Source organism: Hemiscyllium ocellatum, unplaced genomic scaffold (genome assembly GCF_020745735.1).
Source record: "Hemiscyllium ocellatum isolate sHemOce1 unplaced genomic scaffold, sHemOce1.pat.X.cur. scaffold_2642_pat_ctg1, whole genome shotgun sequence".
In the NCBI taxonomy this organism is placed as follows: Eukaryota; Metazoa; Chordata; class Chondrichthyes; order Orectolobiformes; family Hemiscylliidae; genus Hemiscyllium; species Hemiscyllium ocellatum.
Window position 1 is genome coordinate 1 of NW_026868153.1, and position 25,812 is coordinate 25,812.

At 51.3% G+C, this 25,812-nt stretch overlaps 13 non-coding genes across 13 annotated transcripts; all 13 read left to right on the forward strand.

The window, feature by feature from the left end:
* Nucleotides 1–393: 393 nt before the first annotated feature.
* On the forward strand, nt 394–585 carry LOC132812249 (U2 spliceosomal RNA). Its single transcript, XR_009643540.1, has one exon. It is a non-coding gene; the product is annotated as a U2 spliceosomal RNA (small nuclear RNA).
* A 1,808-nt stretch (nt 586–2,393) lies between these two features.
* On the forward strand, nt 2,394–2,585 carry LOC132812260 (U2 spliceosomal RNA). The gene has a single exon (XR_009643551.1). It is a non-coding gene; the product is annotated as a U2 spliceosomal RNA (small nuclear RNA).
* Nucleotides 2,586–4,379: 1,794 nt separating this feature from the next.
* Nucleotides 4,380–4,570, forward strand: LOC132812275 (U2 spliceosomal RNA). The gene has a single exon (XR_009643566.1). It is a non-coding gene; the product is annotated as a U2 spliceosomal RNA (small nuclear RNA).
* Nucleotides 4,571–6,386: 1,816 nt separating this feature from the next.
* LOC132812274 (U2 spliceosomal RNA) lies at nt 6,387–6,578 on the forward strand. The gene has a single exon (XR_009643565.1). It is a non-coding gene; the product is annotated as a U2 spliceosomal RNA (small nuclear RNA).
* Nucleotides 6,579–8,363: 1,785 nt separating this feature from the next.
* Nucleotides 8,364–8,555, forward strand: LOC132812271 (U2 spliceosomal RNA). The gene has a single exon (XR_009643562.1). It is a non-coding gene; the product is annotated as a U2 spliceosomal RNA (small nuclear RNA).
* Nucleotides 8,556–10,353: 1,798 nt separating this feature from the next.
* Nucleotides 10,354–10,545, forward strand: LOC132812279 (U2 spliceosomal RNA). The gene has a single exon (XR_009643569.1). It is a non-coding gene; the product is annotated as a U2 spliceosomal RNA (small nuclear RNA).
* A 1,787-nt stretch (nt 10,546–12,332) lies between these two features.
* LOC132812280 (U2 spliceosomal RNA) lies at nt 12,333–12,524 on the forward strand. Its single transcript, XR_009643570.1, has one exon. It is a non-coding gene; the product is annotated as a U2 spliceosomal RNA (small nuclear RNA).
* Nucleotides 12,525–14,333: 1,809 nt separating this feature from the next.
* Nucleotides 14,334–14,525, forward strand: LOC132812250 (U2 spliceosomal RNA). The gene has a single exon (XR_009643541.1). It is a non-coding gene; the product is annotated as a U2 spliceosomal RNA (small nuclear RNA).
* A 1,787-nt stretch (nt 14,526–16,312) lies between these two features.
* LOC132812251 (U2 spliceosomal RNA) lies at nt 16,313–16,504 on the forward strand. The gene has a single exon (XR_009643542.1). It is a non-coding gene; the product is annotated as a U2 spliceosomal RNA (small nuclear RNA).
* Nucleotides 16,505–18,313: 1,809 nt separating this feature from the next.
* On the forward strand, nt 18,314–18,505 carry LOC132812252 (U2 spliceosomal RNA). The gene has a single exon (XR_009643543.1). It is a non-coding gene; the product is annotated as a U2 spliceosomal RNA (small nuclear RNA).
* Nucleotides 18,506–20,303: 1,798 nt separating this feature from the next.
* On the forward strand, nt 20,304–20,495 carry LOC132812273 (U2 spliceosomal RNA). The gene has a single exon (XR_009643564.1). It is a non-coding gene; the product is annotated as a U2 spliceosomal RNA (small nuclear RNA).
* A 1,799-nt stretch (nt 20,496–22,294) lies between these two features.
* Nucleotides 22,295–22,486, forward strand: LOC132812253 (U2 spliceosomal RNA). The gene has a single exon (XR_009643544.1). It is a non-coding gene; the product is annotated as a U2 spliceosomal RNA (small nuclear RNA).
* Nucleotides 22,487–24,296: 1,810 nt separating this feature from the next.
* Nucleotides 24,297–24,488, forward strand: LOC132812254 (U2 spliceosomal RNA). Its single transcript, XR_009643545.1, has one exon. It is a non-coding gene; the product is annotated as a U2 spliceosomal RNA (small nuclear RNA).
* Nucleotides 24,489–25,812: the final 1,324 nt, after the last annotated feature.

Below are 25,812 nucleotides of genomic sequence, written 5' to 3' on the forward strand. Positions count from 1 at the left end.
CTGCCGTCATCCTTCGAGGCTGCGTTGGCCATGGGTTTGCAAGGTGCTGCCTGAGGAATTCTGGTGAATCTTGTAGATGCCGGGGAATGAATGACCCTGCCGCCGCCGCTGTCCCCGATCACCGGGAGAAACCTCTCTGCAGTCGACCTGACGTGCGGTGGCTCCGGCCCGTGCCATCTGATTGGTCGTCAGCGCGACCTACGCGGCTACGTAACAGATGGACAAAAAAGCACGGGGAAAGCACAGCGACTGCTGCAGAGTGATCTTCCGGTCTGGTTGGATATCTTGGAAGGAAGGTAGACGGTAAGGGAATAAAGGAACTTTGAATATCATCAAACTGATGGAAAGGATAGTCGGCAAATATGACCTCCACCGTTGGAGTATTAATGTGCTATCGCTTCTCGGCCTTTTGGCTTGGAATATGTGTAGTTTCTGTTCTTATCAGTTTAATCGCTGATATCTCCCGAAGGTGGGAGTGTTTGTATTAAATGGATTTTTGGAGCAGGGAGATGGCTTAAGGGCTTGCTCTGTCCTCTCCATGTATCAGCCTGGTATTGCAGTGTTTCCAGGAATGGTGCACCCAACGCTTACCCAAGTTCAAAGCAGGTGAATGCAATGTGAATCTCTTGCCTTTGCTAGTTTGCCGTGTTGATGGCAGTCAGTGATTGTTGCATCTATTGTCTTTTCAGTTGCAGGAAACTATCGTCTTTTGTTACGGGTTTTCTGTCTTATGAACCTGCTCTGCAGTTACCTGATGAAGGTGCAGCACGCTGAAAGCCAGGACAGGGGTAACCCCAACGTGCTACAGGGAACATTCTGGAACCAGGGGCCTGCCAGGAAGGTAACTTGCCAATTTGAATGAATGGATTTGCCCTTGTCTGCCGTTTTGGGCTTCTGCGGTCGTTCTTGGAACGTATCCCACCGATGGTACGGCGGTGGCGGGGGGTGGGGTGACTGCTGTAATTTCAAAGAACCCCGTTGGGCTGAACCTGGTGTTGTGGGATTTTTAACACAGTCAAATCAGGTTGTGGGATCCATGACTCAGCCAATGTCAAATGGCTATCAGATCAGCCCCCACAGCCCCTTCCCAACCCCCCCGCCTCCCCCCCCCCCACCCCGAGGCAACAAATTTATCCTAATATTTTCTTGAACAAGAAAGAAATGTCTTTAGTCTGTTTCCTGAATAGAGTGAAACCCCCATCTCTGTTTGTTTCTTCGCAAACTACTGTACGGAAGCGACCTGCTTTAGTAGCTACGTCTGCACGTAAAGATTATTCACGCAGACGATCGCCCAAGGCTGGAACTGGCTTCAGCTCCCTGGTGCCACCAGGCAGCCGTACTAACCACTGATCCACTGTGCCACCCGTACGATTTGGAACGATTTGTCATCATTTGCGGTGCAAGTAGCGAAACAGTTGTCAGTTTGTCAACTGGGTCGGATTATAATGTTGTCAGCGATCTGCAGCAATGTGAACGGAGATGTCGAATCGAGCTGCTGGTGGTGATGAGGCACGCTTGCAGCGTGACATGTTTACACGGGAGATCAGCTCCCTCCCCATTCTCCACAGAGAGTCGGATACAAGTAGAGAGGATATTGAAAGTGGACGATAAAGAAAGGGTGCACGGACGTAATTCGCTTTTCGCAACTTTTCGGATTGATGCGGAATGCCGAGGAGCGAATCCTGTACGTGAGGGAAACGATGATTGGCATTTATGGGCAAGCTACACCAACACAAGGGGAGGCAATGAATAGGATCTTTCCGTCAAGGCCAACATTTCTCGCCCATGCCGAGATCAGCCTGGTGGTGAGCTGCTCTCTCGAACCGCTGCAGTCCAAGTGCTGTCGGTAGCCCCGCGATGCTGTTTGGGCGGGGATTCCCGATTTTGACCCGGTAACACCGGAGGAACAAGGACATATTTGCAATTCAGGACAGCGAGTGCCTCGGCGCGGGGGAGAACTTGCGAATGGTGGTGTTCCCGTGGATCTGCTGCCGTCATCCTTCGAGGCTGCGTTGGCCATGGGTTTACAAGGTGCTGCCTGAGGAATTCTGGTGAATCTTGTAGATGCCGGGGAATGAATGACCCTGCCGGGGAATGAATGACCCTGCCGCCGCCGCTGTCCCCGATCACCGGGAGAAACCTCTCTGCAGTCGACCTGACGTGCGGTGGCTCCGGCCCGTGCCATCTGATTGGTCGTCAGCGCGACCTACGCGGCTACGTAACAGAAAAGCACGGGGAAAGCACAGCGACTGCTGCAGAGTGATCTTCCGGTCTGGTTGGATATCTTGGAAGGAAGGTAGACGGTAAGGGAATAAAGGAACTTTGAATATCATCAAACTGATGGAAAGGATAGTCGGCAAATATGACCTCCACCGTTGGAGTATTAATGTGCTATCGCTTCTCGGCCTTTTGGCTTGGAATATGTGTAGTTTCTGTTCTTATCAGTTTAATCGCTGATATCTCCCGAAGGTGGGAGTGTTTGTATTAAATGGATTTTTGGAGCAGGGAGATGGCTTAAGGGCTTGCTCTGTCCTCTCCATGTATCAGCCTGGTATTGCAGTGTTTCCAGGAATGGTGCACCCAACGCTACCCAAGTTCAAAAGCAGGTGAATGCAATGTGAATCTCTTGCCTTTGCTAGTTTGCCGTGTTGATGGCAGTCAGTGATTGTTGCATCTATTGTCTTTTCAGTTGCAGGAAACTATCGTCTTTTGTTACGGGTTTTCTGTCTTATGAACCTGCTCTGCAGTTACCTGATGAAGGTGCAGCACGCTGAAAGCCAGGACAGGGGTAACCCAACGTGCTACAGGGAACATTCTGGAACCAGGGGCCTGCCAGGAAGGTAACTTGCCAATTTGATTGAATGGATTTGACCTTGTCTGCCGTTTTGGGCTTCTGCGGTCGTTCTTGGAACGTATCCCACCGATGGTACGGCGGTGGCGGGGGGGGGTGACTGCTGTAATTTCAAAGAACCCCGTTGGGCTGAAACCTGGTGTTGTGGGATTTTTAACACAGTCAAATCAGGTTGTGGGATCCCATGACTCAGCCAATGTCAAATGGCTATCAGATCAGCCCCCACAGCCCCTTCCCAACCCCCCCGCCCTCCCCCCCCACCCCCGAGGCAACAAATTTATCCTAATATTTTCTTGAACAAGAAAGAAATGTCTTTAGTCTGTTTCCTGAATAGAGTGAAACCCCATCTCTGTTTGTTTCTTCGCAAACTACTGTACGGAAGCGACCTGCTTTAGTAGCTACGTCTGTACGTAAAGATTATTCACGCAGACGATCGCCCAAGGCTGGAACTGGCTTCAGCTCCCTGGTGCCACCAGGCAGCCGTACTAACCACTGATCCACTGTGCCACCCGTACGATTTGGAACGATTTGTCATCATTTGCGGTGCAAGTAGCGAAACAGTTGTCAGTTTGTCAACTGGGTCGGATTATAATGTTGTCAGCGATCTGCAGCAATGTGAACGGAGATGTCGAATCGAGCTGCTGGTGGTGATGAGGCGCGCTTGCAGCGTGACATGTTTACACGGGGAGATCAGCTCCCTCCCCATTCTCCACAGAGAGTCGGATACAAGTAGAGAGGATATTGAAAGTGGACGATAAAGAAAGGGTGCACGGACGTAATTCGCTTTTCGCAACTTTTCGGATTGATGCGGAATGCCGAGGAGCGAATCCTGTACGTGAGGGAAACGATGATTGGCATTTATGGGCAAGCTACACCAACACAAGGGGAGGCAATGAATAGGATCTTTCCGTCAAGGCCAACATTTCTCGCCCATGCCGAGATCAGCCTGGTGGTGAGCTGCTCTCTCGAACCGCTGCAGTCCAAGTGCTGTCGGTAGCCCCGCGATGCTGTTTGGGCGGGGATTCCCGATTTTGACCCGGTAACACCGGAGGAACAAGGACATATTTGTAATTCAGGACAGCGAGTGCCTCGGCGGGGGGAGAACTTGCGAATGGTGGTGTTCCCGTGGATCTGCTGCCGTCATCCTTCGAGGCTGCGTTGGCCATGGGTTTGCAAGGTGCTGCCTGAGGAATTCTGGTGAATCTTGTAGATGCCGGGGGAATGAATGACCCTGCCGCCGCCGCTGTCCCCGATCACCGGGAGAAACCTCTCTGCAGTCGACCTGACGTGCGGTGGCTCCGGCCCGTGCCATCTGATTGGTCGTCAGCGCGACCTACGCGGCTACGTAACAGATGGACAGAAAAGCACGGGGAAAGCACAGCGACTGCTGCAGAGTGATCTTCCGGTCTGGTTGGATATCTTGGAAGGAAGGTAGACGGTAAGGGAATAAAGGAACTTTGAATATCATCAAACTGATGGAAAGGATAGTCGGCAAATATGACCTCCACCGTTGGAGTATTAATGTGCTATCGCTTCTCGGCCTTTGGCTTGGAATATGTGTAGTTTCTGTTCTTATCAGTTTAATCGCTGATATCTCCCGAAGGTGGGAGTGTTTGTATTAAATGGATTTTTGGAGCAGGGAGATGGCTTAAGGGCTTGCTCTGTCCTCTCCATGTATCAGCCTGGTATTGCAGTGTTTCCAGGAATGGTGCACCCAACGCTTACCCAAGTTCAAAAGCAGGTGAATGCAATGTGAATCTCTTGCCTTTGCTAGTTTGCCGTGTTGATGGCAGTCAGTGATTGTTGCATCTATTGTCTTTTCAGTTGCAGGAAACTATCGTCTTTTGTTACGGGTTTTCTGTCTTATGAACCTGCTCTGCAGTTACCTGATGAAGGTGCAGCACGCTGAAAGCCAGGACAGGGGTAACCCCAACGTGCTACAGGGAACATTCTGGAACCAGGGGCCTGCCAGGAAGGTAACTTGCCAATTTGAATGAATGGATTTGCCCTTGTCTGCCGTTTTGGGCTTCTGCGGTCGTTCTTGGAACGTATCCCACCGATGGTACGGCGGTGGCGGGGGTGGGGTGACTGCTGTAATTTCAAAGAACCCCGTTGGGCTGAACCCTGGTGTTGTGGGATTTTTAACACAGTCAAATCAGGTTGTGGGATCCCATGACTCAGCCAATGTCAAATGGCTATCAGATCAGCCCCCACAGCCCCTTCCCAACCCCCCCGCCTCCCCCCCCACCCCGAGGCAACAAATTTATCCTAATATTTTCTTGAACAAGAAAGAAATGTCTTTAGTCTGTTTCCTGAATAGAGTGAAACCCCCATCTCTGTTTGTTTCTTCGCAAACTACTGTACGGAAGCGACCTGCTTTAGTAGCTACGTCTGTACGTAAAGATTATTCACGCAGACGATCGCCCAAGGCTGGAACTGGCTTCAGCTCCCTGGTGCCACCAGGCAGCCGTACTAACCACTGATCCACTGTGCCACCCGTACGATTTGGAACGATTTGTCATCATTTGCGGTGCAAGTAGCGAAACAGTTGTCAGTTTGTCAACTGGGTCGGATTATAATGTTGTCAGCGATCTGCAGCAATGTGAACGGAGATGTCGAATCGAGCTGCTGGTGGTGATGAGGCGCGCTTGCAGCGTGACATGTTTACACGGGGAGATCAGCTCCCTCCCCATTCTCCACAGAGAGTCGGATACAAGTAGAGAGGATATTGAAAGTGGACGATAAAGAAAGGGTGCACGGACGTAATTCGCTTTTCGCAACTTTTCGGATTGATGCGGAATGCCGAGGAGCGAATCCTGTACGTGAGGGAAACGATGATTGGCATTTATGGGCAAGCTACACCAACACATGGGGAGGCAATGAATAGGATCTTTCCGTCAAGGCCAACATTTCTCGCCCATGCCGAGATCAGCCTGGTGGTGAGCTGCTCTCTCGAACCGCTGCAGTCCAAGTGCTGTCGGTAGCCCCGCGATGCTGTTTGGGCGGGGATTCCCGATTTTGACCCGGTAACACCGGAGGAACAAGGACATATTTGCAATTCAGGACAGCGAGTGCCTCGGCGGGGGGAGAACTTGCGAATGGTGGTGTTCCCGTGGATCTGCTGCCGTCATCCTTCGAGGCTGCGTTGGCCATGGGTTTGCAAGGTGCTGCCTGAGGAATTCTGGTGAATCTTGTAGATGCCGGGGGAATGAATGACCCTGCCGGGGAATGAATGACCCTGCCGCCGCCGCTGTCCCCGATCACCGGGAGAAACCTCTCTGCAGTCGACCTGACGTGCGGTGGCTCCGGCCCGTGCCATCTGATTGGTCGTCAGCGCGACCTACGCGGCTACGTAACAGATGGACAGAAAAGCACGGGGAAAGCACAGCGACTGCTGCAGAGTGATCTTCCGGTCTGGTTGGATATCTTGGAAGGAAGGTAGACGGTAAGGGAATAAAGGAACTTTGAATATCATCAAACTGATGGAAAGGATAGTCGGCAAATATGACCTCCACCGTTGGAGTATTAATGTGCTATCGCTTCTCGGCCTTTTGGCTTGGAATATGTGTAGGTTCTGTTCTTATCAGTTTAATCGCTGATATCTCCCGAAGGTGGGAGTGTTTGTATTAAATGGATTTTTGGAGCAGGGAGATGGCTTAAGGGCTTGCTCTGTCCTCTCCATGTATCAGCCTGGTATTGCAGTGTTTCCAGGAATGGTGCACCCAACGCTTACCCAAGTTCAAAAGCAGGTGAATGCAATGTGAATCTCTTGCCTTTGCTAGTTTGCCGTGTTGATGGCAGTCAGTGATTGTTGCATCTATTGTCTTTTCAGTTGCAGGAAACTATCGTCTTTTGTTACGGGTTTTCTGTCTTATGAACCTGCTCTGCAGTTACCTGATGAAGGTGCAGCACGCTGAAAGCCAGGACAGGGGTAACCCAACGTGCTACAGGGAACATTCTGGAACCAGGGGCCTGCCAGGAAGGTAACTTGCCAATTTGAATGAATGGATTTGCCCTTGTCTGCCGTTTTGGGCTTCTGCGGTCGTTCTTGGAACGTATCCCACCGATGGTACGGCGGTGGCGGGGGGGTGGGGTGACTGCTGTAATTTCAAAGAACCCCGTTGGGCTGAACCTGGTGTTGTGGGATTTTTAACACAGTCAAATCAGGTTGTGGGATCCCATGACTCAGCCAATGTCAAATGGCTATCAGATCAGCCCCACAGCCCCTTCCCAACCCCCCCGCCTCCCCCCCCACCCCGAGGCAACAAATTTATCCTAATATTTTCTTGAACAAGAAGAAATGTCTTTGGTCTGTTTCCTGAATAGAGTGAAACCCCCATCTCTGTTTGTTTCTTCGCAAACTACTGTACGGAAGCGACCTGCTTTAGTAGCTACGTCTGCACGTAAAGATTATTCACGCAGACGATCGCCCAAGGCTGGAACTGGCTTCAGCTCCCTGGTGCCACCAGGCAGCCGTACTAACCACTGATCCACTGTGCCACCCGTACGATTTGGAACGATTTGTCATCATTTGCGGTGCAAGTAGCGAAACAGTTGTCAGTTTGTCAACTGGGTCGGATTATAATGTTGTCAGCGATCTGCAGCAATGTGAACGGAGATGTCGAATCGAGCTGCTGGTGGTGATGAGGCACGCTTGCAGCGTGACATGTTTACACGGGAGATCAGCTCCCTCCCCATTCTCCACAGAGAGTCGGATACAAGTAGAGAGGATATTGAAAGTGGACGATAAAGAAAGGGTGCACGGACGTAATTCGCTTTTCGCAACTTTTCGGATTGATGCGGAATGCCGAGGAGCGAATCCTGTACGTGAGGGAAACGATGATTGGCATTTATGGGCAAGCTACACCAACACAAGGGGAGGCAATGAATAGGATCTTTCCGTCAAGGCCAACATTTCTCGCCCATGCCGAGATCAGCCTGGTGGTGAGCTGCTCTCTCGAACCGCTGCAGTCCAAGTGCTGTCGGTAGCCCCGCGATGCTGTTTGGGCGGGGATTCCCGATTTTGACCCGGTAACACCGGAGGAACAAGGACATATTTGCAATTCAGGACAGCGAGTGCCTCGGCGCGGGGGAGAACTTGCGAATGGTGGTGTTCCCGTGGATCTGCTGCCGTCATCCTTCGAGGCTGCGTTGGCCATGGGTTTACAAGGTGCTGCCTGAGGAATTCTGGTGAATCTTGTAGATGCCGGGGAATGAATGACCCTGCCGCCGCCGCTGTCCCCGATCACCGGGAGAAACCTCTCTGCAGTCGACCTGACGTGCAGTGGCTCCGGCCCGTGCCATCTGATTGGTCGTCAGCGCGACCTACGCGGCTACGTAACAGAAAAGCACGGGGAAAGCACAGCGACTGCTGCAGAGTGATCTTCCGGTCTGGTTGGATATCTTGGAAGGAAGGTAGACGGTAAGGGAATAAAGGAACTTTGAATATCATCAAACTGATGGAAAGGATAGTCGGCAAATATGACCTCCACCGTTGGAGTATTAATGTGCTATCGCTTCTCGGCCTTTTGGCTTGGAATATGTGTAGTTTCTGTTCTTATCAGTTTAATCGCTGATATCTCCCGAAGGTGGGAGTGTTTGTATTAAATGGATTTTTGGAGCAGGGAGATGGCTTAAGGGCTTGCTCTGTCCTCTCCATGTATCAGCCTGGTATTGCAGTGTTTCCAGGAATGGTGCACCCAACGTCTACCCAAGTTCAAAAGCAGGTGAATGCAATGTGAATCTCTTGCCTTTGCTCGTTTGCCGTGTTGATGGCAGTCAGTGATTGTTGCATCTATTGTCTTTTCAGTTGCAGGAAACTATCGTCTTTTGTTACGGGTTTTCTGTCTTATGAACCTGCTCTGCAGTTACCTGATGAAGGTGCAGCACGCTGAAAGCCAGGACAGGGGTAACCCCAACGTGCTACAGGGAACATTCTGGAACCAGGGGCCTGCCAGGAAGGTAACTTGCCAATTTGAATGAATGGATTTGACCTTGTCTGCCGTTTTGGGCTTCTGCGGTCGTTCTTGGAACGTATCCCACCGATGGTACGGCGGTGGCGGGGGGTGGGGTGACTGCTGTAATTTCAAAGAACCCCGTTGGGCTGAAACCTGGTGTTGTGGGATTTTTAACACAGTCAAATCAGGTTGTGGGATCCCATGACTCAGCAATGTCAAATGGCTATCAGATCAGCCCCCACAGCCCCTTCCCAACCCCCCCGCCTCCCCCCCACCCCCCGAGGCAACAAATTTATCCTAATATTTTCTTGAACAAGGAAGAAATGTCTTTAGTCTGTTTCCTGAATAGAGTGAAACCCCCATCTCTGTTTGTTTCTTCGCAAACTACTGTACGGAAGCGACCTGCTTTAGTAGCTACGTCTGTACGTAAAGATTATTCACGCAGACGATCGCCCAAGGCTGGAACTGGCTTCAGCTCCCTGGTGCCACCAGGCAGCCGTACTAACCACTGATCCACTGTGCCACCCGTACGATTTGGAACGATTTGTCATCATTTGCGGTGCAAGTAGCGAAACAGTTGTCAGTTTGTCAACTGGGTCGGATTATAATGTTGTCAGCGATCTGCAGCAATGTGAACGGAGATGTCGAATCGAGCTGCTGGTGGTGATGAGGCGCGCTTGCAGCGTGACATGTTTACACGGGGAGATCAGCTCCCTCCCCATTCTCCACAGAGAGTCGGATACAAGTAGAGAGGATATTGAAGTGGACGATAAAGAAAGGGTGCACGGACGTAATTCGCTTTTCGCAACTTTTCGGATTGATGCGGAATGCCGAGGAGCGAATCCTGTACGTGAGGGAAACGATGATTGGCATTTATGGGCAAGCTACACCAACACAAGGGGAGGCAATGAATAGGATCTTTCCGTCAAGGCCAACATTTCTCGCCCATGCCGAGATCAGCCTGGTGGTGAGCTGCTCTCTCGAACCGCTGCAGTCCAAGTGCTGTCGGTAGCCCCGCGATGCTGTTTGGGCGGGGATTCCCGATTTTGACCCGGTAACACCGGAGGAACAAGGACATATTTGCAATTCAGGACAGCGAGTGCCTCGGCGCGGGGGGAGAACTTGCGAATGGTGGTGTTCCCGTGGATCTGCTGCCGTCATCCTTCGAGGCTGCGTTGGCCATGGGTTTGCAAGGTGCTGCCTGAGGAATTCTGGTGAATCTTGTAGATGCCGGGGGAATGAATGACCCTGCCGCCGCCGCTGTCCCCGATCACCGGGAGAAACCTCTCTGCAGTCGACCTGACGTGCGGTGGCTCCGGCCCGTGCCATCTGATTGGTCGTCAGCGCGACCTACGCGGCTACGTAACAGATGGACAGAAAAGCACGGGGAAAGCACAGCGACTGCTGCAGAGTGATCTTCCGGTCTGGTTGGATATCTTGGAAGGAAGGTAGACGGTAAGGGAATAAAGGAACTTTGAATATCATCAAACTGATGGAAAGGATAGTCGGCAAATATGACCTCCACCGTTGGAGTATTAATGTGCTATCGCTTCTCGGCCTTTTGGCTTGGAATATGTGTAGTTTCTGTTCTTATCAGTTTAATCGCTGATATCTCCCGAAGGTGGGAGTGTTTGTATTAAATGGATTTTTGGAGCAGGGAGATGGCTTAAGGGCTTGCTCTGTCCTCTCCATGTATCAGCCTGGTATTGCAGTGTTTCCAGGAATGGTGCACCCAACGCTTACCCAAGTTCAAAAGCAGGTGAATGCAATGTGAATCTCTTGCCTTTGCTAGTTTGCCGTGTTGATGGCAGTCAGTGATTGTTGCATCTATTGTCTTTTCAGTTGCAGGAAACTATCGTCTTTTGTTACGGGTTTTCTGTCTTATGAACCTGCTCTGCAGTTACCTGATGAAGGTGCAGCACGCTGAAAGCCAGGACAGGGTAACCCCAACGTGCTACAGGGAACATTCTGGAACCAGGGGCCTGCCAGGAAGGTAACTTGCCAATTTGAATGAATGGATTTGCCCTTGTCTGCCGTTTTGGGGCTTCTGCGGTCGTTCTTGGAACGTATCCCACCGATGGTACGGCGGTGGCGGGGGGTGGGGTGACTGCTGTAATTTCAAAGAACCCCGTTGGGCTGAACCTGGTGTTGTGGGATTTTTAACACAGTCAAATCAGGTTGTGGGATCCCATGACTCAGCCAATGTCAAATGGCTATCAGATCAGCCCCCACAGCCCCTTCCCAACCCCCCGCCTCCCCCCCCACCCCGAGGCAACAAATTTATCCTAATATTTTCTTGAACAAGAAAGAAATGTCTTTGGTCTGTTTCCTGAATAGAGTGAAACCCCCATCTCTGTTTGTTTCTTCGCAAACTACTGTACGGAAGCGACCTGCTTTAGTAGCTACGTCTGCACGTAAAGATTATTCACGCAGACGATCGCCCAAGGCTGGAACTGGCTTCAGCTCCTGGTGCCACCAGGCAGCCGTACTAACCACTGATCCACTGTGCCACCCGTACGATTTGGAACGATTTGTCATCATTTGCGGTGCAAGTAGCGAAACAGTTGTCAGTTTGTCAACTGGGTCGGATTATAATGTTGTCAGCGATCTGCAGCAATGTGAACGGAGATGTCGAATCGAGCTGCTGGTGGTGATGAGGCACGCTTGCAGCGTGACATGTTTACACGGGGAGATCAGCTCCCTCCCCATTCTCCACAGAGAGTCGGATACAAGTAGAGAGGATATTGAAAGTGGACGATAAAGAAAGGGTGCACGGACGTAATTCGCTTTTCGCAACTTTTCGGATTGATGCGGAATGCCGAGGAGCGAATCCTGTACGTGAGGGGAAACGATGATTGGCATTTATGGGCAAGCTACACCAACACAAGGGGAGGCAATGAATAGGATCTTTCCGTCAAGGCCAACATTTCTCGCCCATGCCGAGATCAGCCTGGTGGTGAGCTGCTCTCTCGAACCGCTGCAGTCCAAGTGCTGTCGGTAGCCCCGCGATGCTGTTTGGGCGGGGATTCCCGATTTTGACCCGGTAACACCGGAGGAACAAGGACATATTTGCAATTCAGGACAGCGAGTGCCTCGGCGGGGGGAGAACTTGCGAATGGTGGTGTTCCCGTGGATCTGCTGCCGTCATCCTTCGAGGCTGCGTTGGCCATGGGTTTACAAGGTGCTGCCTGAGGAATTCTGGTGAATCTTGTAGATGCCGGGGGAATGAATGACCCTGCCGCCGCCGCTGTCCCCGATCACCGGGAGAAACCTCTCTGCAGTCGACCTGACGTGCAGTGGCTCCGGCCCGTGCCATCTGATTGGTCGTCAGCGCGACCTACGCGGCTACGTAACAGAAAAGCACGGGGAAAGCACAGCGACTGCTGCAGAGTGATCTTCCGGTCTGGTTGGATATCTTGGAAGGAAGGTAGACGGTAAGGGAATAAAGGAACTTTGAATATCATCAAACTGATGGAAAGGATAGTCGGCAAATATGACCTCCACCGTTGGAGTATTAATGTGCTATCGCTTCTCGGCCTTTTGGCTTGGAATATGTGTAGTTTCTGTTCTTATCAGTTTAATCGCTGATATCTCCCGAAGGTGGGAGTGTTTGTATTAAATGGATTTTTGGAGCAGGGAGATGGCTTAAGGGCTTGCTCTGTCCTCTCCATGTATCAGCCTGGTATTGCAGTGTTTCCAGGAATGGTGCACCCAACGCTTACCCAAGTTCAAAAGCAGGTGAATGCAATGTGAATCTCTTGCCTTTGCTAGTTTGCCGTGTTGATGGCAGTCAGTGATTGTTGCATCTATTGTCTTTTCAGTTGCAGGAAACTATCGTCTTTTGTTACGGGTTTTCTGTCTTATGAACCTGCTCTGCAGTTACCTGATGAAGGTGCAGCACGCTGAAAGCCAGGACAGGGGTAACCCCAACGTGCTACAGGGAACATTCTGGAACCAGGGGCCTGCCAGGAAGGTAACTTGCCAATTTGAATGAATGGATTTGCCCTTGTCTGCCGTTTTGGGCTTCTGCGGTCGTTCTTGGAACGTATCCCACCGATGGTACGGCGGTGGCGGGGGGTGGGGTGACTGCTGTAATTTCAAAGAACCCCGTTGGGCTGAAACCTGGTGTTGTGGGATTTTTAACACAGTCAAATCAGGTTGTGGGATCCCATGACTCAGCCAATGTCAAATGGCTATCAGATCAGCCCCCACAGCCCCTTCCCAACCCCCCCGCCTCCCCCCCCACCCCGAGGCAACAAATTTATCCTAATATTTTCTTGAACAAGAAAGAAATGTCTTTAGTCTGTTTCCTGAATAGAGTGAAACCCCCATCTCTGTTTGTTTCTTCGCAAACTACTGTACGGAAGCGACCTGCTTTAGTAGCTACGTCTGTACGTAAAGATTATTCACGCAGACGATCGCCCAAGGCTGGAACTGGCTTCAGCTCCCTGGTGCCACCAGGCAGCCGTACTAACCACTGATCCACTGTGCCACCCGTACGATTTGGAACGATTTGTCATCATTTGCGGTGCAAGTAGCGAAACAGTTGTCAGTTTGTCAACTGGGTCGGATTATAATGTTGTCAGCGATCTGCAGCAATGTGAACGGAGATGTCGAATCGAGCTGCTGGTGGTGATGAGGCGCGCTTGCAGCGTGACATGTTTACACGGGGAGATCAGCTCCCTCCCCATTCTCCACAGAGAGTCGGATACAAGTAGAGAGGATATTGAAAGTGGACGATAAAGAAAGGGTGCACGGACGTAATTCGCTTTTCGCAACTTTTCGGATTGATGCGGAATGCCGAGGAGCGAATCCTGTACGTGAGGGAAACGATGATTGGCATTTATGGGCAAGCTACACCAACACAAGGGGAGGCAATGAATAGGATCTTTCCGTCAAGGCCAACATTTCTCGCCCATGCCGAGATCAGCCTGGTGGTGAGCTGCTCTCTCGAACCGCTGCAGTCCAAGTGCTGTCGGTAGCCCCGCGATGCTGTTTGGGCGGGGATTCCCGATTTTGACCCGGTAACACCGGAGGAACAAGGACATATTTGCAATTCAGGACAGCGAGTGCCTCGGCGCGGGGGAGAACTTGCGAATGGTGGTGTTCCCGTGGATCTGCTGCCGTCATCCTTCGAGGCTGCGTTGGCCATGGGTTTGCAAGGTGCTGCCTGAGGAATTCTGGTGAATCTTGTAGATGCCGGGGAATGAATGACCCTGCCGGGGAATGAATGACCCTGCCGCCGCCGCTGTCCCCGATCACCGGGAGAAACCTCTCTGCAGTCGACCTGACGTGCAGTGGCTCCGGCCCGTGCCATCTGATTGGTCGTCAGCGCGACCTACGCGGCTACGTAACAGAAAAGCACGGGTAAAGCACAGCGACTGCTGCAGAGTGATCTTCCGGTCTGGTTGGATATCTTGGAAGGAAGGTAGACGGTAAGGGAATAAAGGAACTTTGAATATCATCAAACTGATGGAAAGGATAGTCGGCAAATATGACCTCCACCGTTGGAGTATTAATGTGCTATCGCTTCTCGGCCTTTTGGCTTGGAATATGTGTAGTTTCTGTTCTTATCAGTTTAATCGCTGATATCTCCCGAAGGTGGGAGTGTTTGTATTAAATGGATTTTTGGAGCAGGGAGATGGCTTAAGGGCTTGCTCTGTCCTCTCCATGTATCAGCCTGGTATTGCAGTGTTTCCAGGAATGGTGCACCCAACGCTTACCCAAGTTCAAAAGCAGGTGAATGCAATGTGAATCTCTTGCCTTTGCTAGTTTGCCGTGTTGATGGCAGTCAGTGATTGTTGCATCTATTGTCTTTTCAGTTGCAGGAAACTATCGTCTTTTGTTACGGGTTTTCTGTCTTATGAACCTGCTCTGCAGTTACCTGATGAAGGTGCAGCACGCTGAAAGCCAGGACAGGGGTAACCCCAACGTGCTACAGGGAACATTCTGGAACCAGGGGCCTGCCAGGAAGGTAACTTGCCAATTTGAATGAATGGATTTGACCTTGTCTGCCGTTTTGGGCTTCTGCGGTCGTTCTTGGAACGTATCCCACCGATGGTACGGCGGTGGCGGGGGGGTGGGGTGACTGCTGTAATTTCAAAGAACCCCGTTGGGCTGAAACCTGGTGTTGTGGGATTTTTAACACAGTCAAATCAGGTTGTGGGATCCCATGACTCAGCCAATGTCAAATGGCTATCAGATCAGCCCCCACAGCCCCTTCCCAACCCCCCACCCCCGAGGCAACAAATTTATCCTAATATTTTCTTGAACAAGGAAGAAATGTCTTTAGTCTGTTTCCTGAATAGAGTGAAACCCCCATCTCTGTTTTGTTTCTTCGCAAACTACTGTACGGAAGCGACCTGCTTTAGTAGCTACGTCTGTACGTAAAGATTATTCACGCAGACGATCGCCCAAGGCTGGAACTGGCTTCAGCTCCCTGGTGCCACCAGGCAGCCGTACTAACCACTGATCCACTGTGCCACCCGTACGATTTGGAACGATTTGTCATCATTTGCGGTGCAAGTAGCGAAACAGTTGTCAGTTTGTCAACTGGGTCGGATTATAATGTTGTCAGCGATCTGCAGCAATGTGAACGGAGATGTCGAATCGAGCTGCTGGTGGTGATGAGGCGCGCTTGCAGCGTGACATGTTTACACGGGGAGATCAGCTCCCTCCCCATTCTCCACAGAGAGTCGGATACAAGTAGAGAGGATATTGAAAGTGGACGATAAAGAAAGGGTGCACGGACGTAATTCGCTTTTCGCAACTTTTCGGATTGATGCGGAATGCCGAGGAGCGAATCCTGTACGTGAGGGAAACGATGATTGGCATTTATGGGCAAGCTACACCAACACAAGGGGAGGCAATGAATAGGATCTTTCCGTCAAGGCCAACATTTCTCGCCCATGCCGAGATCAGCCTGGTGGTGAGCTGCTCTCTCGAACCGCTGCAGTCCAAGTGCTGTCGGTAGCCCCGCGATGCTGTTTGGGCGGGGATTCCCGATTTTGACCCGGTAACACCGGAGGAACAAGGACATATTTGCAATTCAGGACAGCGAGTGCCTCGGCGGGGGGGAGAACTTGCGAATGGTGGTGTTCCCGTGGATCTGCTGCCGTCATCCTTCGAGGCTGCGTTGGCCATGGGTTTGCAAGGTGCTGCCTGAGGAATTCTGTGAATCTTGTAGATGCCGGGGGAATGAATGACCCTGCCGCCGCCGCTGTCCCCGATCACCGGGAGAAACCTCTCTGCAGTCGACCTGACGTGCGGTGGCTCCGGCCCGTGCCATCTGATTGGTCGTCAGCGCGACCTACGCGGCTACGTAACAGATGGACAGAAAAGCACGGGGAAAGCACAGCGACTGCTGCAGAGTGATCTTCCGGTCTGGTTGGATATCTTGGAAGGAAGGTAGACGGTAAGGGAATAAAGGAACTTTGAATATCATCAAACTGATGGAAAGGATAGTCGGCAAATATGACCTCCACCGTTGGAGTATTAATGTGCTATCGCTTCTCGGCCTTTTGGCTTGGAATATGTGTAGTTTCTGTTCTTATCAGTTTAATCGCTGATATCTCCCGAAGGTGGGAGTGTTTGTATTAAATGGATTTTTGGAGCAGGGAGATGGCTTAAGGGCTTGCTCTGTCCTCTCCATGTATCAGCCTGGTATTGCAGTGTTTCCAGGAATGGTGCACCCAACGCTTACCCAAGTTCAAAAGCAGGTGAATGCAATGTGAATCTCTTGCCTTTGCTAGTTTGCCGTGTTGATGGCAGTCAGTGATTGTTGCATCTATTGTCTTTTCAGTTGCAGGAAACTATCGTCTTTTGTTACGGGTTTTCTGTCTTATGAACCTGCTCTGCAGTTACCTGATGAAGGTGCAGCACGCTGAAAGCCAGGACAGGGGTAACCCCAACGTGCTACAGGGAACATTCTGGAACCAGGGGCCTGCCAGGAAGGTAACTTGCCAATTTGAATGAATGGATTTGCCCTTGTCTGCCGTTTTGGGCTTCTGCGGTCGTTCTTGGAACGTATCCCACCGATGGTACGGCGGTGGCGGGGGGTGGGGTGACTGCTGTAATTTCAAAGAACCCCGTTGGGCTGAACCCTGGTGTTGTGGGATTTTTAACACAGTCAAATCAGGTTGTGGGATCCCATGACTCAGCCAATGTCAAATGGCTATCAGATCAGCCCCCACAGCCCCTTCCCAACCCCCCCGCCTCCCCCCCCACCCCGAGGCAACAAATTTATCCTAATATTTTCTTGAACAAGAAAGAAATGTCTTTGGTCTGTTTCCTGAATAGAGTGAAACCCCCATCTCTGTTTGTTTCTTCGCAAACTACTGTACGGAAGCGACCTGCTTTAGTAGCTACGTCTGCACGTAAAGATTATTCACGCAGACGATCGCCCAAGGCTGGAACTGGCTTCAGCTCCCTGGTGCCACCAGGCAGCCGTACTAACCACTGATCCACTGTGCCACCCGTACGATTTGGAACGATTTGTCATCATTTGCGGTGCAAGTAGCGAAACAGTTGTCAGTTTGTCAACTGGGTCGGATTATAATGTTGTCAGCGATCTGCAGCAATGTGAACGGAGATGTCGAATCGAGCTGCTGGTGGTGATGAGGCACGCTTGCAGCGTGACATGTTTACACGGGGAGATCAGCTCCCTCCCCATTCTCCACAGAGAGTCGGATACAAGTAGAGAGGATATTGAAAGTGGACGATAAAGAAAGGGTGCACGGACGTAATTCGCTTTTCGCAACTTTTCGGATTGATGCGGAATGCCGAGGAGCGAATCCTGTACGTGAGGGAAACGATGATTGGCATTTATGGGCAAGCTACACCAACACAAGGGGAGGCAATGAATAGGATCTTTCCGTCAAGGCCAACATTTCTCGCCCATGCCGAGATCAGCCTGGTGGTGAGCTGCTCTCTCGAACCGCTGCAGTCCAAGTGCTGTCGGTAGCCCCGCGATGCTGTTTGGGCGGGGATTCCCGATTTTGACCCGGTAACACCGGAGGAACAAGGACATATTTGCAATTCAGGACAGCGAGTGCCTCGGCGCGGGGGAGAACTTGCGAATGGTGGTGTTCCCGTGGATCTGCTGCCGTCATCCTTCGAGGCTGCGTTGGCCATGGGTTTACAAGGTGCTGCCTGAGGAATTCTGGTGAATCTTGTAGATGCCGGGGAATGAATGACCCTGCCGGGGAATGAATGACCCTGCCGCCGCCGCTGTCCCCGATCACCGGGAGAAACCTCTCTGCAGTCGACCTGACGTGCAGTGGCTCCGGCCCGTGCCATCTGATTGGTCGTCAGCGCGACCTACGCGGCTACGTAACAGAAAAGCACGGGGAAAGCACAGCGACTGCTGCAGAGTGATCTTCCGGTCTGGTTGGATATCTTGGAAGGAAGGTAGACGGTAAGGGAATAAAGGAACTTTGAATATCATCAAACTGATGGAAAGGATAGTCGGCAAATATGACCTCCACCGTTGGAGTATTAATGTGCTATCGCTTCTCGGCCTTTTGGCTTGGAATATGTGTAGTTTCTGTTCTTATCAGTTTAATCGCTGATATCTCCCGAAGGTGGGAGTGTTTGTATTAAATGGATTTTTGGAGCAGGGAGATGGCTTAAGGGCTTGCTCTGTCCTCTCCATGTATCAGCCTGGTATTGCAGTGTTTCCAGGAATGGTGCACCCAACGTCTACCCAAGTTCAAAAGCAGGTGAATGCAATGTGAATCTCTTGCCTTTGCTCGTTTGCCGTGTTGATGGCAGTCAGTGATTGTTGCATCTATTGTCTTTTCAGTTGCAGGAAACTATCGTCTTTTGTTACGGGTTTTCTGTCTTATGAACCTGCTCTGCAGTTACCTGATGAAGGTGCAGCACGCTGAAAGCCAGGACAGGGGTAACCCCAACGTGCTACAGGGAACATTCTGGAACCAGGGGCCTGCCAGGAAGGTAACTTGCCAATTTGAATGAATGGATTTGACCTTGTCTGCCGTTTTGGGCTTCTGCGGTCGTTCTTGGAACGTATCCCACCGATGGTACGGCGGTGGCGGGGGGTGGGGTGACTGCTGTAATTTCAAAGAACCCCGTTGGGCTGAAACCTGGTGTTGTGGGATTTTTAACACAGTCAAATCAGGTTGTGGGATCCCATGACTCAGCCAATGTCAAATGGCTATCAGATCAGCCCCCACAGCCCCTTCCCAACCCCCCCGCCTCCCCCCCCACCCCCGAGGCAACAAATTTATCCTAATATTTTCTTGAACAAGAAAGAAATGTCTTTAGTCTGTTTCCTGAATAGAGTGAAACCCCCATCTCTGTTTGTTTCTTCGCAAACTACTGTACGGAAGCGACCTGCTTTAGTAGCTACGTCTGTACGTAAAGATTATTCACGCAGACGATCGCCCAAGGCTGGAACTGGCTTCAGCTCCCTGGTGCCACCAGGCAGCCGTACTAACCACTGATCCACTGTGCCACCCGTACGATTTGGAACGATTTGTCATCATTTGCGGTGCAAGTAGCGAAACAGTTGTCAGTTTGTCAACTGGGTCGGATTATAATGTTGTCAGCGATCTGCAGCAATGTGAACGGAGATGTCGAATCGAGCTGCTGGTGGTGATGAGGCGCGCTTGCAGCGTGACATGTTTACACGGGGAGATCAGCTCCCTCCCCATTCTCCACAGAGAGTCGGATACAAGTAGAGAGGATATTGAAAGTGGACGATAAAGAAAGGGTGCACGGACGTAATTCGCTTTTCGCAACTTTTCGGATTGATGCGGAATGCCGAGGAGCGAATCCTGTACGTGAGGGAAACGATGATTGGCATTTATGGGCAAGCTACACCAACACAAGGGGAGGCAATGAATAGGATCTTTCCGTCAAGGCCAACATTTCTCGCCCATGCCGAGATCAGCCTGGTGGTGAGCTGCTCTCTCGAACCGCTGCAGTCCAAGTGCTGTCGGTAGCCCCGCGATGCTGTTTGGGCGGGGATTCCCGATTTTGACCCGGTAACACCGGAGGAACAAGGACATATTTGCAATTCAGGACAGCGAGTGCCTCGGCGGGGGGAGAACTTGCGAATGGTGGTGTTCCCGTGGATCTGCTGCCGTCATCCTTCGAGGCTGCGTTGGCCATGGGTTTGCAAGGTGCTGCCTGAGGAATTCTGGTGAATCTTGTAGATGCCGGGGGAATGAATGACCCTGCCGCCGCCGCTGTCCCCGATCACCGGGAGAAACCTCTCTGCAGTCGACCTGACGTGCGGTGGCTCCGGCCCGTGCCATCTGATTGGTCGTCAGCGCGACCTACGCGGCTACGTAACAGATGGACAGAAAAGCACGGGGAAAGCACAGCGACTGCTGCAGAGTGATCTTCCGGTCTGGTTGGATATCTTGGAAGGAAGGTAGACGGTAAGGGAATAAAGGAACTTTGAATATCATCAAACTGATGGAAAGGATAGTCGGCAAATATGACCTCCACCGTTGGAGTATTAATGTGCTATCGCTTCTCGGCCTTTTGGCTTGGAATATGTGTAGTTTCTGTTCTTATCAGTTTAATCGCTGATATCTCTCGAAGGTGGGAGTGTTTGTATTAAATGGATTTTTGGAGCAGGGAGATGGCTTAAGGGCTTGCTCTGTCCTCTCCATGTATCAGCCTGGTATTGCAGTGTTTCCAGGAATGGTGCACCCAACGCTTACCCAAGTTCAAAAGCAGGTGAATGCAATGTGAATCTCTTGCCTTTGCTAGTTTGCCGTGTTGATGGCAGTCAGTGATTGTTGCATCTATTGTCTTTTCAGTTGCAGGAAACTATCGTCTTTTGTTACGGGTTTTCTGTCTTATGAACCTGCTCTGCAGTTACCTGATGAAGGTGCAGCACGCTGAAAGCCAGGACAGGGGTAACCCCAACGTGCTACAGGGAACATTCTGGAACCAGGGGCCTGCCAGGAAGGTAACTTGCCAATTTGAATGAATGGATTTGACCTTGTCTGCCGTTTTGGGCTTCTGCGGTCGTTCTTGGAACGTATCCCACCGATGGTACGGCGGTGGCGGGGGGTGGGGTGACTGCTGTAATTTCAAAGAACCCCGTTGGGCTGAAACCTGGTGTTGTGGGATTTTTAACACAGTCAAATCAGGTTGTGGGATCCCATGACTCAGCCAATGTCAAATGGCTATCAGATCAGCCCCCACAGCCCCTTCCCAACCCCCCCGCCTCCCCCCCCACCCCGAGGCAACAAATTTATCCTAATATTTTCTTGAACAAGAAAGAAATGTCTTTAGTCTGTTTCCTGAATAGAGTGAAACCCCCATCTCTGTTTTGTTTCTTCGCAAACTACTGTACGGAAGCGACCTGCTTTAGTAGCTACGTCTGTACGTAAAGATTATTCACGCAGACGATCGCCCAAGGCTGGAACTGGCTTCAGCTCCCTGGTGCCACCAGGCAGCCGTACTAACCACTGATCCACTGTGCCACCCGTACGATTTGGAACGATTTGTCATCATTTGCGGTGCAAGTAGCGAAACAGTTGTCAGTTTGTCAACTGGGTCGGATTATAATGTTGTCAGCGATCTGCAGCAATGTGAACGGAGATGTCGAATCGAGCTGCTGGTGGTGATGAGGCGCGCTTGCAGCGTGACATGTTTACACGGGGAGATCAGCTCCCTCCCCATTCTCCACAGAGAGTCGGATACAAGTAGAGAGGATATTGAAAGTGGACGATAAAGAAAGGGTGCACGGACGTAATTCGCTTTTCGCAACTTTTCGGATTGATGCGGAATGCCGAGGAGCGAATCCTGTACGTGAGGGAAACGATGATTGGCATTTATGGGCAAGCTACACCAACACAAGGGGAGGCAATGAATAGGATCTTTCCGTCAAGGCCAACATTTCTCGCCCATGCCGAGATCAGCCTGGTGGTGAGCTGCTCTCTCGAACCGCTGCAGTCCAAGTGCTGTCGGTAGCCCCGCGATGCTGTTTGGGCGGGGATTCCCGATTTTGACCCGGTAACACCGGAGGAACAAGGACATATTTGTAATTCAGGACAGCGAGTGCCTCGGCGGGGGGGAGAACTTGCGAATGGTGGTGTTCCCGTGGATCTGCTGCCGTCATCCTTCGAGGCTGCGTTGGCCATGGGTTTGCAAGGTGCTGCCTGAGGAATTCTGGTGAATCTTGTAGATGCCGGGGGAATGACTGACCCTGCCGCCGCCGCTGTCCCCGATCACCGGGAGAAACCTCTCTGCAGTCGACCTGACGTGCGGTGGCTCCGGCCCGTGCCATCTGATTGGTCGTCAGCGCGACCTACGCGGCTACGTAACAGATGGACAGAAAAGCACGGGGAAAGCACAGCGACTGCTGCAGAGTGATCTTCCGGTCTGGTTGGATATCTTGGAAGGAAGGTAGACGGTAAGGGAATAAAGGAACTTTGAATATCATCAAACTGATGGAAAGGATAGTCGGCAAATATGACCTCCACCGTTGGAGTATTAATGTGCTATCGCTTCTCGGCCTTTTGGCTTGGAATATGTGTAGTTTCTGTTCTTATCAGTTTAATCGCTGATATCTCCCGAAGGTGGGAGTGTTTGTATTAAATGGATTTTTGGAGCAGGGAGATGGCTTAAGGGCTTGCTCTGTCCTCTCCATGTATCAGCCTGGTATTGCAGTGTTTCCAGGAATGGTGCACCCAACGCTTACCCAAGTTCAAAAGCAGGTGAATGCAATGTGAATCTCTTGCCTTTGCTAGTTTGCCGTGTTGATGGCAGTCAGTGATTGTTGCATCTATTGTCTTTTCAGTTGCAGGAAACTATCGTCTTTTGTTACGGGTTTTCTGTCTTATGAACCTGCTCTGCAGTTACCTGATGAAGGTGCAGCACGCTGAAAGCCAGGACAGGGGTAACCCCAACGTGCTACAGGGAACATTCTGGAACCAGGGGCCTGCCAGGAAGGTAACTTGCCAATTTGAATGAATGGATTTGCCCTTGTCTGCCGTTTTGGGCTTCTGCGGTTGTTCTTGGAACGTATCCCACCGATGGTACGGCGGTGGCGGGGGGTGGGGTGACTGCTGTAATTTCAAAGAACCCCGTTGGGCTGAAACCTGGTGTTGTGGGATTTTTAACACAGTCAAATCAGGTTGTGGGATCCCATGACTCAGCCAATGTCAAATGGCTATCAGATCAGCCCCCACAGCCCCTTCCCAACCCCCCCGCCTCCCCCCCCACCCCCGAGGCAACAAATTTATCCTAATATTTTCTTGAACAAGAAAGAAATGTCTTTAGTCTGTTTCCTGAATAGAGTGAAACCCCCATCTCTGTTTGTTTCTTCGCAAACTACTGTACGGAAGCGACCTGCTTTAGTAGCTACGTCTGCACGTAAAGATTATTCACGCAGACGATCGCCCAAGGCTGGAACTGGCTTCAGCTCCCTGGTGCCACCAGGCAGCCGTACTAACCACTGATCCACTGTGCCACCCGTACGATTTGGAACGATTTGTCATCATTTGCGGTGCAAGTAGCGAAACAGTTGTCAGTTTGTCAACTGGGTCGGATTATAATGTTGTCAGCGATCTGCAGCAATGTGAACGGAGATGTCGAATCGAGCTGCTGGTGGTGATGAGGCACGCTTGCAGCGTGACATGTTTACACGGGGAGATCAGCTCCCTCCCCATTCTCCACAGAGAGTCGGATACAAGTAGAGAGGATATTGAAAGTGGACGATAAAGAAAGGGTGCACGGACGTAATTCGCTTTTCGCAACTTTTCGGATTGATGCGGAATGCCGAGGAGCGAATCCTGTACGTGAGGGAAACGATGATTGGCATTTATGGGCAAGCTACACCAACACATGGGGAGGCAATGAATAGGATCTTTCCGTCAAGGCCAACATTTCTCGCCCATGCCGAGATCAGCCTGGTGGTGAGCTGCTCTCTCGAACCGCTGCAGTCCAAGTGCTGTCGGTAGCCCCGCGATGCTGTTTGGGCGGGGATTCCCGATTTTGACCCGGTAACACCGGAGGAACAAGGACATATTTGCAATTCAGGACAGCGAGTGCCTCGGCGGGGGGAGAACTTGCGAATGGTGGTGTTCCCGTGGATCTGCTGCCGTCATCCTTCGAGGCTGCGTTGGCCATGGGTTTACAAGGTGCTGCCTGAGGAATTCTGGTGAATCTTGTAGATGCCGGGGGAATGAATGACCCTGCCGGGGAATGAATGACCCTGCCGCCGCCGCTGTCCCCGATCACCGGGAGAAACCTCTCTGCAGTCGACCTGACGTGCAGTGGCTCCGGCCCGTGCCATCTGATTGGTCGTCAGCGCGACCTACGCGGCTACGTAACAGAAAAGCACGGGGAAAGCACAGCGACTGCTGCAGAGTGATCTTCCGGTCTGGTTGGATATCTTGGAAGGAAGGTAGACGGTAAGGGAATAAAGGAACTTTGAATATCATCAAACTGATGGAAAGGATAGTCGGCAAATATGACCTCCACCGTTGGAGTATTAATGTGCTATCGCTTCTCGGCCTTTTGGCTTGGAATATGTGTAGTTTCTGTTCTTATCAGTTTAATCGCTGATATCTCCCGAAGGTGGGAGTGTTTGTATTAAATGGATTTTTGGAGCAGGGAGATGGCTTAAGGGCTTGCTCTGTCCTCTCCATGTATCAGCCTGGTATTGCAGTGTTTCCAGGAATGGTGCACCCAACGCTTACCCAAGTTCAAAAGCAGGTGAATGCAATGTGAATCTCTTGCCTTTGCTCGTTTGCCGTGTTGATGGCAGTCAGTGATTGTTGCATCTATTGTCTTTTCAGTTGCAGGAAACTATCGTCTTTTGTTACGGGTTTTCTGTCTTATGAACCTGCTCTGCAGTTACCTGATGAAGGTGCAGCACGCTGAAAGCCAGGACAGGGGTAACCCCAACGTGCTACAGGGAACATTCTGGAACCAGGGGCCTGCCAGGAAGGTAACTTGCCAATTTGAATGAATGGATTTGACCTTGTCTGCCGTTTTGGGCTTCTGCGGTCGTTCTTGGAACGTATCCCACCGATGGTACGGCGGTGGCGGGGGGTGGGGTGACTGCTGTAATTTCAAAGAACCCCGTTGGGCTGAAACCTGGTGTTGTGGGATTTTTAACACAGTCAAATCAGGTTGTGGGATCCCATGACTCAGCCAATGTCAAATGGCTATCAGATCAGCCCCCACAGCCCCTTCCCAACCCCCCGCCTCCCCCCCCACCCCGAGGCAACAAATTTATCCTAATATTTTCTTGAACAAGAAAGAAATGTCTTTAGTCTGTTTCCTGAATAGAGTGAAACCCCCATCTCTGTTTTGTTTCTTCGCAAACTACTGTACGGAAGCGACCTGCTTTAGTAGCTACGTCTGTACGTAAAGATTATTCACGCAGACGATCGCCCAAGGCTGGAACTGGCTTCAGCTCCCTGGTGCCACCAGGCAGCCGTACTAACCACTGATCCACTGTGCCACCCGTACGATTTGGAACGATTTGTCATCATTTGCGGTGCAAGTAGCGAAACAGTTGTCAGTTTGTCAACTGGGTCGGATTATAATGTTGTCAGCGATCTGCAGCAATGTGAACGGAGATGTCGAATCGAGCTGCTGGTGGTGATGAGGCGCGCTTGCAGCGTGACATGTTTACACGGGGAGATCAGCTCCCTCCCCATTCTCCACAGAGAGTCGGATACAAGTAGAGAGGATATTGAAAGTGGACGATAAAGAAAGGGTGCACGGACGTAATTCGCTTTTCGCAACTTTTCGGATTGATGCGGAATGCCGAGGAGCGAATCCTGTACGTGAGGGAAACGATGATTGGCATTTATGGGCAAGCTACACCAACACAAGGGGAGGCAATGAATAGGATCTTTCCGTCAAGGCCAACATTTCTCGCCCATGCCGAGATCAGCCTGGTGGTGAGCTGCTCTCTCGAACCGCTGCAGTCCAAGTGCTGTCGGTAGCCCCGCGATGCTGTTTGGGCGGGGATTCCCGATTTTGACCCGGTAACACCGGAGGAAC